Raw genomic sequence first — 9,657 nt, 5'->3', positions numbered from 1 at the left:
TCACAGCTGTGAGCCGTGACAGACTGTAAATCTGAGGACTGGAGTGGGAGAACAGCTGGGTGGCCATCAGAGATGGCTTGGGGGGAGCTGTCAAGGGCACTGCCTGGCTTTCAATCGGTCCTAGGAATTGGCAACGTTCAGCAGAAGCTAATCTGCTCCTTTTGGCAATTCCCAGCAATCAGCTTCCTTCAACAGCTGAAGGAGGAAGAAAAGTTACTTGATCACAAACCTGAAGAAGCTGGTCTGATGGTGTGAAACATATCTTTATCTTGTTTCTGAATTGCTTTAAAGTATAAAAGGGGAAGGTAGGAGAGGGAAGTATAAATAAATACACACCAAATATTCACTCTACACAATAAAAACTCTCCATTAACTCATGTCCTGTTTTCAAACAGATTATTTGCCTTTGGGTTTTCTGCTTTCTACAGTTTGCAATTTTGCATGATTTGGAGAAGGGATTTTAGTCTCTTGAGATCACACAGGCAACCATCAAGACAGTCAGGCATGTGGTCTCACCATGCACTTGTGGCTTCTTCTGCTGGAGGCTCCACCGGGCTGTTAGATAGCTTCACATTTGTTTGCAACCTTCCTGTAAAGAGGGGATGGAGTATTGTTGCCCTTATACAGATGAGGAACCTGAGAGCCTCAGCTCATGCTGAAAAGCTGTAGCTGGGAAGTGGATCCAGACCCAATGATCCCAAATGCTTTAGCTGTAGAAGTTTCATTCTGAAATCCTTTGTCAAGCTGTCTTTTCAGTTGCGTGGTGCTGTTTCTGGATTTGATGGACCACCCTAGAGCACATGTTCTCTCCTCAAGCCAAAAGTGAATCTGTCATTTAATTACTGTCGGGACATGAACCCTATTCACTTGCTGAGGTCACAAAACTTCCTGCAGAAATGCTTGTCAGCTGCAGAGAAAATGATGCCCAATTAAAATTTAATTCACAGTTGGAAAAAAAAATCCTCTGATGATCGACCATTTCTATCACAGCTGTCTTAAGGGTGAGAGAGACTAGGGACTTGCCATCCTGTGTACTTGGAACAGGAGTCAGTCCCTGACTCAAAGACTTATTGCTTAGGCAGGGTCCCACTGAAGAAAGCGCAATGCGCTCCCTGGCCTCTATGATGTGAACAGAGGCACAAGTAAGGTGGCTTTCCCAACATCATGCTTCAAATCCAGCTGATTCAAGAGCAAAACTGAAAACTCCTGAGCCCCATTCCAGCACCTGATCTGTGGGACAGTCCTGCCTCTCTGATTTTTCTAAGGAAACTTTAAATAGGAGAAAGCGTGCAGCATAAGCGAAGAGAGTTCAAGGGAAACCTCTCACTCACAGATAGCCACAACCATGTAGATTCAGACACTAGTGTCACAAGAACACGCAGAAATGTTCTCTACCACCAGAGTACAGATCCCTGTCCTTAATCCTAAACGTACAGGCTGACTTCTAATTAGCAACATATGTCCCAGAAGACTGGCAAGATGTGTCTGAATTTATCTTAATTGCATCAGGAAGTTGCCTTCTGGGGCTGATCAGCTCCGAGCCTCTTGGCACATCTCATGCTAATGGAGCAAGGCTGCAGCTGGCAGTTCCTCCCAGGCGCTCACTGGGCTCTTACTCACTGCATTGTGAGTAGCATGTGCTGCAGGCGACGCCTCGCGGGAGTACCAAACTGGTCCAGCGTTCCTGTGTGGGAGTATAGGATACTGCACTGAGCTGCCTTGGTGCTGGCAAGTGGAGGTGTTACAAAGCAGGTTCGGCTGCAGGGGGATGGAGGTCAGTGGGAAAGGGTGATGGCAGGTTTATACAAGTAGCATCCACAGGGTGAAACTCAGATCAGATTTGCCATCCGGAAATCCCACTCTGTTATTTCAAATTATCTTGATTCCAGTTCAGTTTCTGTGTGGGTGGACATGTATGTAAATGTGAATGTGAGCACGTGTATACACAGAACAAAGCCAGCCAGCCACCCCTACCACAGTCTGGCTTCCACCGCACTTGCTCCTGTCTCCGCTGTGCCAGAGACTGATGCGACCCCACTGATGAGTGGCCATGATTTGTCAGTGCAGGCCATTTTGCCATCCCTCATGCCAACTAGGAATGCGAAACAGGGAGCTGCAGGGCCAGGGCTAAAGCACATTCCTTCCCCACCCACCCCGTTGCTCCAGAAGGGAAAATGGGCTCTACTGAAGTCCTGACTCACACCAGCACCACTCGCCTCTCTGTTTTCAGGGCTTGCTGCATTTCTTCTCCCTGTCTCATTTCCCTGGGCTCTCCCTGGGAGGGAGTATGGCCAGGCTCGCTTCCTCTCATAAAGCAGATGTGAGATTTGGGGCTGCAGCTCCCCGAGAGCTGGGCTATGCTGTCCCATGCCAGAGCTCAGCTCTGTGGTAGCATTGATGTTGCAGGACACAATGAGTTCAAAATGGCAGGGAGGTACTGCTGAAGAGCGCATCTCCCTTGATACACTGGGTGGCCCAAACCTGCTGACAGCTTTAATTTGGGAAGCTGACAGTGTCTTTCTACACACTGCATCTGCCTGTTGATTTGGCTGAGCTATGAGCACATCCCTTTCACTCTGCCTTCCCATGTCATAGCCTATTTGGCGTCACAGAGTGCCTCTGCCACCATGGGAACCATGCACCCCCAAGCTGCCCTCCACTTGCCTTTTTCCGCTCCTTTTGCAGCCTAGAAAGCATCCCACTGAAGCTCCTGAGGGCTGGGAGCCTGGCAGCAGCACGCTGACAGCATCCCTGCCTGCAGGAGCCTCAGAGGCAGAGGGTGACATCCAGGGGCCTTCATCTCCTGTCCATACCCCAGGCAGGTGGGAGCAAGCAGGTCTGCAGCTCTCCAGCCAGTCCTTAGCACATGTGAACAGCCCTACTGCCTTTTCTCTAGCCTGCCTCCTCAGACACAAATGTGCAAGAGGAGCAGAATAGTGTCTGTGTAGGGGAGAGGCTGAGCTGGAACAGGCACTGGAGCTGAGACAGCCTCTGGCTTCCTGGTGATTGCTTTTCTTAATTTAGTATCTACTCCTGGAGATCAGCTTAATCCTAGAACTTACCTTTCTTCCCATTAAATGCCATTACTCAGACTCTACACGTCTAGGTGCTAACACACCAAACAAGGTGAAGGACCAGGGCTGTATAATTCTGATATTAATGTATGTCTCAGCTTACACAGCAGATAACTGCTGTTTGCCAAAAAGGTGCTGGTAAATGGCTCCCAGAGGAGATTTCTCTCTACAAGAGCAGCACTTCACACCACCAGCCACTGTAGTGAGGGGAAAAGCCCACATCCTTACTCCAGGGGGTCCTACCACATGGTGTAGGTGACAGGCTTTGCCTTCCTGCAGCAGGCTTCGAGCACAGCAGTTTGCCTCGCTTGGGAGAGTGGATACACCTCATGCTTCCTCAGCTTGTTTTGACACTCTTCTACAGCCAGACCATATTTAAAGAAAAGAAACTAGTTAGTTCTGCTAAACTGAAGGGTTCAACATTTGTTTGCATGTTTTGGGAAGAGAGATAACATGGGTTTTTTTCTAAGCCAGGGCCAGCTAGGGTTTGGTTCCTACCATGGCAGTGCAGCCTTTCAGAACAGACTGCTTTCTTAAGCCATCTTTTTGTTTTGGTTTGGGTGGGTTTTGGGGTGGGTGTTAGGTTTCCTTGTTAGATTTGGGAGCTGTGTGGTTGCTCTCAAAACTGCCAAGCACGTCTCACAGGCGTTTCCCTGCACACCTAAGTTAGGAGTAGGTTTTTTAGGTATTTTTGTTTTCAGTTGCTCAGGGGCAGACAGAATGCCAGTGAAATAGGGCAGAGCTTCATCAAGAATTAATTTCTCTGGAGGGAAGAGGGAACTGCAGATGCCCGCCCTTCTATTCCTGTTTATCTTTGCTTTCAGGAGGTCATTTGAATTGTGGGCATAAACTTACATTGCGGTTTGCAAACTGATACTCACCAGAAGAGTGTTCTGGCGTCACAGAGCATTTTGTGTTTTGGTTTCTTCTTTCCTAGCTCTTTTATGGCTTGGTAATAACTTGCAACACATGTATCACAGAAACATTATTTACACAACATTTTTACAACATCACAAGTAAAATTACTTGGCAGAATTCCCATGAAGATGTCCCTCACGCAGCAGCAACCAACAACCCATTTCAAATTTGGAATTCCTCATTTTTTTTGGTATGGTATAGCTGCAGGAATTCTTCATAAGCACTGACTGAAAGATTCATGGTCTTCAATTCTGTGTATGTTGAGAAAGCGGTGGGTGGGGTGTGTTTTGCGCAGTGTACATTTGCTTGGCCTCTCTATCCACTCAGTTATGGTCCCCCCTTTCACACAGTAAGTGACCACCCCATGGAACTCACTGCTGCACGATATCATGGAAAACAGCTATCTCAGTGGCTCCAACAAGGCACCAGACAATGAGAAGCCTCTCATTGTCAAATATAATCATCTAGCCAAAGCTCCATCTCTGGACATGTCTGCAGTGCTAGCTGCCAGATGCTATGGGCCCACAAGGGAAAAGATCCCCCTGTTGAGGCCCAGTTTTTATGCTTTAGTTGCTGTCAAAGCCAGGAGGATGAACTAGGTGGACTTTGGATCTGACCCAGTATAGCACTTAGTTCAAATTTACACTGGCTGGAGTCAAGCCCGGTTTGTAACATAGTGTGTTGTGCAATCCTTGCTGTCATTCCCAGTGCTGTCCCCCAGCCATTCCACAGAGGTTAGTGAGTTTGTATCTTGAGGGAAAAGGAGAGTGCTTTCTGATTGCAGTCACATTTGTACTGTCAGGCCTTGCCCAAGCCTGTTTCCGAGATCTTACTCAGACAACTGCTTATGCTTACTTGCAAAAAAAAAAGTGCTTAAATCCATCTGACCTGAACAGATATCTTGGAGTGAGGCTCTACCAGCTCTCTATCCATGGAGTGTGATGGCTTTCTCTTCATTTTCTCATACGTTTTCTGGGTTTTCTTTTATCCACAGTTAAATAGGTACTGGACTCTAACACAGCCTCTCTGACATTCTCCCATCCCACCAGTTCAGTCCTGATACAGAACCAAAGAGCTGCTAACATAGGCCCACAAGTCAGGAGGAGGTTTTCTCTGCTAGGCTGGCCTAGGAGAGAAGAGTCAGTGGACTCAAAAAGAGCTTTCCAGCAAGAAGTAATGGGATATACCCTGTTTTTCAAATCCCCTTTGTAAAGCCCTGAAGTCAAAGGCAGTGGCCAGTGGATTTGATCAGATGGGACCATCTGGGGCTGTAGGGATTTCTGTCTGCCCATCATCCAGGCTCTGCTGCAAATCTGTACTGTTGCATTTGTTGGCAAATTTGTATTTTTAGCATCTTGAGATCCCTTGCATTATACAACATTCCCGAATTTCCCTAATCTGGAGCTTGACACACTCTCACCCAGACACAATAATACTTACCCTTTACTCCACTTTCGTCCCTGGCAAGGCTGCCTCAGCAGTCAGCAGCCCTTCTTCGCTGCCACGTGCTGGTTTCTTTAATGATCTAGAAAGGAAGATGTACAATAATACAAGAAGGATGTGTAATGAGATAAGGAAGTTATATAATAAGATAAAAGTGATGCAAATGCCTGCTGGACAAGAAGGGACTTGAGGAAGCTCAGGGAGACATCCCTCAGTGGCTCAGCAAAGAGGGATCCCCATTGCAGGAGAAAGCCCAGGATGATGAAAACAAATTAAGGCAGCCTGGAACCCTTCTCTGACTTGTGGGCTTTATGGGGCTCTAAGTCATCTGTAGCAATGCTCGGGGAGGAGGCTGGCACTGTGGGCATGGTATAAAAGGGCCTAGGAAAGCATACTGCTGGGGTCCCAACACCTTTATATCATCTCTTCTGCAGCTCCTGCTGCAGGTCTGCTCACCCATCACATGGGAGATAATGCAATGAGAATGACTGTGGGCTAACTCTTGTCTGGCAAGACCCTGAAAGTTCTGGCATGCATTGCCTCAGAAGGGAGAAGAGCAAGGGGGTCGTCAATACAAGTGTGCCAATGGTCTCACAGGGGACAGCTGGGAACACCTGCCCTTTCCCTCATAACCACAAAAGTGGTGGAGGAAAAGAAGTTAAAGGATGGAAAATTCCAGTGGAATAACACACATTTTAACACCAGCCTTGAACTTAGCAGTACTCAGAAGGGGCCTGGGTAGCTAGAAGGCACAGGGCCATTGCAAATAGCAGTAAGTTATGCAATTTTTCTTCCCATTCTTAGAGTTGGCCTGGGGAGTTCAGTGAGTTTCCCTCTCAGGGGCCGGGGGAGTACTGTCTGACTTAAGTTAGCTCTGTACCATCAGGCCAACTTCTATAATTTTGAAGGCAGTCGGCAAGGCTCAGGAACATCGTAAATAATGACCACATGTGTCAGAAGGGGTATGAATTATCCTGCTCCAGGGCCTGTCTTTGGCTGCTCATTGACTGAGCTGCTTAGCTGGAATGGATACCCATGACAGAGGGTGAAGGGCAGAGATGTGCTCACTTGCCCCCTTTGAGCCCTGACCTCTTTTCTAGGAGCACTGGTGCTGGCAAGTGTGGGGCATGGGATGGAAAGAGGTGGCTGGTGAGATTCATCCCACATGCATATTTCCAGCAGTGCCCTTTCTTTTTCTTCTCTGGTGCTGCAAGAACAGTTGGAGGCTTTGGCTAGTACATCCTCCATGAGTTTCCAAGCTTTACTGTCTGCAGCACCTGAAGAGAAACCCAGAGCATCCTGCATTTCATTGCCTGACTACACCAGCTACCAGCCTCGGGGTAACCTGGCTGTCATGGTGACAGTCTGGAGTACCACCTGAACCTTCAGGGTGCAGGAAGTGGGTTTTGTAGTGGCAGAGTGATTTAAAAGAGAGGCAGATGACTGCCTGCTCCAGAATCACCAAGGACTGTGTGTTGAGCCAGCCTGGTGAGGTCAACAGCTATAGGGACTGCTCAGGGTTGTCATACCCCACGTCTCTGGGGACTCCAGCAAGGCTGAAAGCTGGTACTTTGCTTTATTAATGAAGTGTTATTTTCTTGTGGCTTTCTCTTAGCTGTAGTTATAACCTGTCTAGTCATTAGCAGGTCCACGCCATCACACAAGCAGAGGGAAGACTGCTCATCACTCATCAAAGGCTGGGCTTATTTGTGTGTTTTCAGTTTTTATGCAAATTTTTAAAGTGCAAACAGGTGTCACAACATTTTTATCTCCATTACCTTTGTGTGGTTTTTATCCCCATTAAACTTGCAAAGAAAAACTACATGCAACCAAGTTTTTGGTCCAGCAACTGCAAGAAGCCCCATGAGACAGAACAGCCCAAAGCCAGGTAGATTGGTTATATAAAAAGCCTAAATTCTCCAGAACTGAAGTGTACAGACTGGAAGTCTTAACAGCTCAGGCTGATCTAAGCTACAGAAAACTGTCTTCCTCTTTCATATGCTCTTCTTTCATTTACAGCTGAGACCATCTTTATATGAAATTCCTTCCTCTCTCTTCTGGTGATCTGCCTGCCTTCAGTGCATGTTGTGTCTGCCCAAAACATTGTCTCTTCAGAGAAGCCCCTGTGGTTGGAAAGGGCTCTTGTCCATCTGCTATGGGCACATGGACTGGGGCAACAGGAGCTGATGGGCTCCCCGCCAGGCACACAGAGGCATTGGTGAGTCTGGCTGTCCAGGCACCATGTCCTGCCTTTGCTGTCTGGTAGACAGCCCAGAGGTAGGTAGAGGATTTCAAGTGGACTGGAGGGTATTGTAAGATTAAGTATGGGAGACACAGGAAGGGAGTTACAGCATTGCAACCCAGTCATTGAAAGCTAGGCTTCAGTAACTCTGCTGCTCCTGACAGACTTCACTTACCCAACCTCATGTCTCAGACCAGGAGCTGCAGCTTTACAGGAGACCATGCTGGTGTTGCTCTTCCAACGAAAATATCCTCAGGTCTGCTTTGAAGTTGGAATTGAACAAATCTTCCTTTAAGCTGCTTTATATTGCACCTAGTCCAGGCAAGAGCAGGAAATTCTTCTGCATTGCTGCGTTACTGTGCCAGCAACCAGGAACTGCAGCAGCATCCAAAGGTGAGGTCTTATCTCTCTACCCATGTCACCAGCTTGCACAACACCATAAAATAGTACTGTGCCACAACACACAATGGGGCAAAAGAGACAGATCTCTTTGCTGTTCTGCCCAGGTGACTGGCACTATTCATACAACATTGCTCTTTATAGGCTTTGACTGAAACACACAGAGCCTCCTACAAACAAAGGGGACAGGCAGATTCTGCCATGAAGCACTCAGCCTGTAAGGAGACAAAAGAGTGATGGGATGAGAGAGGAAACAAAAAGAAAGCTTTTTTTTTCAAGATCACAGAACAGGTCAGCAGCATTAGGTAACACAATGCTGAACTAAATACCCAAGTGCAGGTGCTTCCTGTGGGACTCCTTCTGTAGATAATCTAGTCTACTTGAGCAGGTTTTGTTAGAGAAATATTTAGGGAGATGTTCACTGCTTTGATTTGGGCTTACAGGCACACCAAACATGTTGCAGCTCTGTATCATTGGAGGTGAAAAAAAGCAACTGACAGTGTAGAATGGACAAATCTGTCAAACTCATAAAATCCTTTTTATGGGACCCATTTCTAGGAATAAAAGAAATATTTGTGCAATCACATAAACTGCTAAACTTTCTTGCATCGTTATGCTGTTAACTCCCTTCTGTACCAGCCAGGAAGGGCCATTAGACCTTTTTCCAATCTGATTTTTGATAAGACTCTTTAAGACCCCTGTAAATCTTGTCAGAAAAAGTATTTGGCATTAAAATAATTGCTTAGGTGAGAAAACTGGAATGCAGGATGGTGTTTTACAGAAAGAGCCTGCCCTCACATCTTGGAGCGTTCAGTCCATGTGCTACTACGTCTGCCAAGGCAATTCCAGAAGAGATCATCCTGTTGCCCAGTTTCCAAAGCAAATGTCAATTAAAACAAAAAAAAAATCCCTTTCTTCTATTTTTCATTCCACTAAAATATTGAGCTGGAATATTGTGAAGGGATGCACGGATTTTGCTCTGGTTATTTGCAGAGCTGTTTCACATCAGGATCGTTGTTTCATCAATAGAAATGGAAATCACAGCTGAGCAGTAGGAAAGGTGAGACAGCTAAGATGGCAGAAATCCATTGTTTCAAGCCATTTTCTCAGAAAGTTTTTTCTATTTCTTTTTCCTGACATTTCATAAGTTGTTTTTTCTATTCTTTTTTTTTCCCAAAAACATAATTAACTTAATCAGATTTTTTTTTCTTTTTTTTTTTTTAATAGGAAGAAGCCCAGAGATAGGCTGCAGCCCCTCCCAAGCGCCTTTCTGTCTCGGAGGAATCCGAGTCCCAAATATTGAATGTTCCAGTCTGGCATGCTGAATGACACACAAATATCAGCTGTGGTACAAGTGAAATGCTTTGGTGAATCACTGGACACTGCCTGAGGCTGCTAACAGTTCAGTTGCATCCTATTGTTACGTTAGCAGCCCTGTAAAAAAAACAGCCTGAAACTTACCCAGTGTAAAAAAAAATGTAATAAACTAATTTAGTGCAGACCTCCTAAGAGTAACAAAACACACCCTAAACCTCCTCTTAAGATCAGCTGCATTATTTTTATAAACAAGTAGTTATAACT

The 9,657-nt window shown here is 46.3% G+C and overlaps 1 long non-coding RNA gene across 1 annotated transcript; it reads right to left on the bottom strand.

The window, feature by feature from the left end:
• Window positions 1-1,444: 1,444 nt before the first annotated feature.
• Window positions 1,445-9,031, bottom strand: LOC126051683 (uncharacterized). The gene is made up of 3 exons (XR_007509852.1): window positions 7,853-9,031; window positions 5,433-5,517; window positions 1,445-1,684 (listed from the first exon to the last, which is right to left on the bottom strand). It is a non-coding gene; the product is annotated as an uncharacterized LOC126051683 (long non-coding RNA).
• Between the last annotated feature and the right edge of the window lie 626 nt (window positions 9,032-9,657).

This window comes from Accipiter gentilis, chromosome 28 (genome assembly GCF_929443795.1).
Source record: "Accipiter gentilis chromosome 28, bAccGen1.1, whole genome shotgun sequence".
In the NCBI taxonomy this organism is placed as follows: Eukaryota; Metazoa; Chordata; class Aves; order Accipitriformes; family Accipitridae; genus Astur; species Astur gentilis.
Note: the sequence above shows the minus strand (reverse complement) of the source record. Positions and strands in the feature narration are given on the sequence as shown.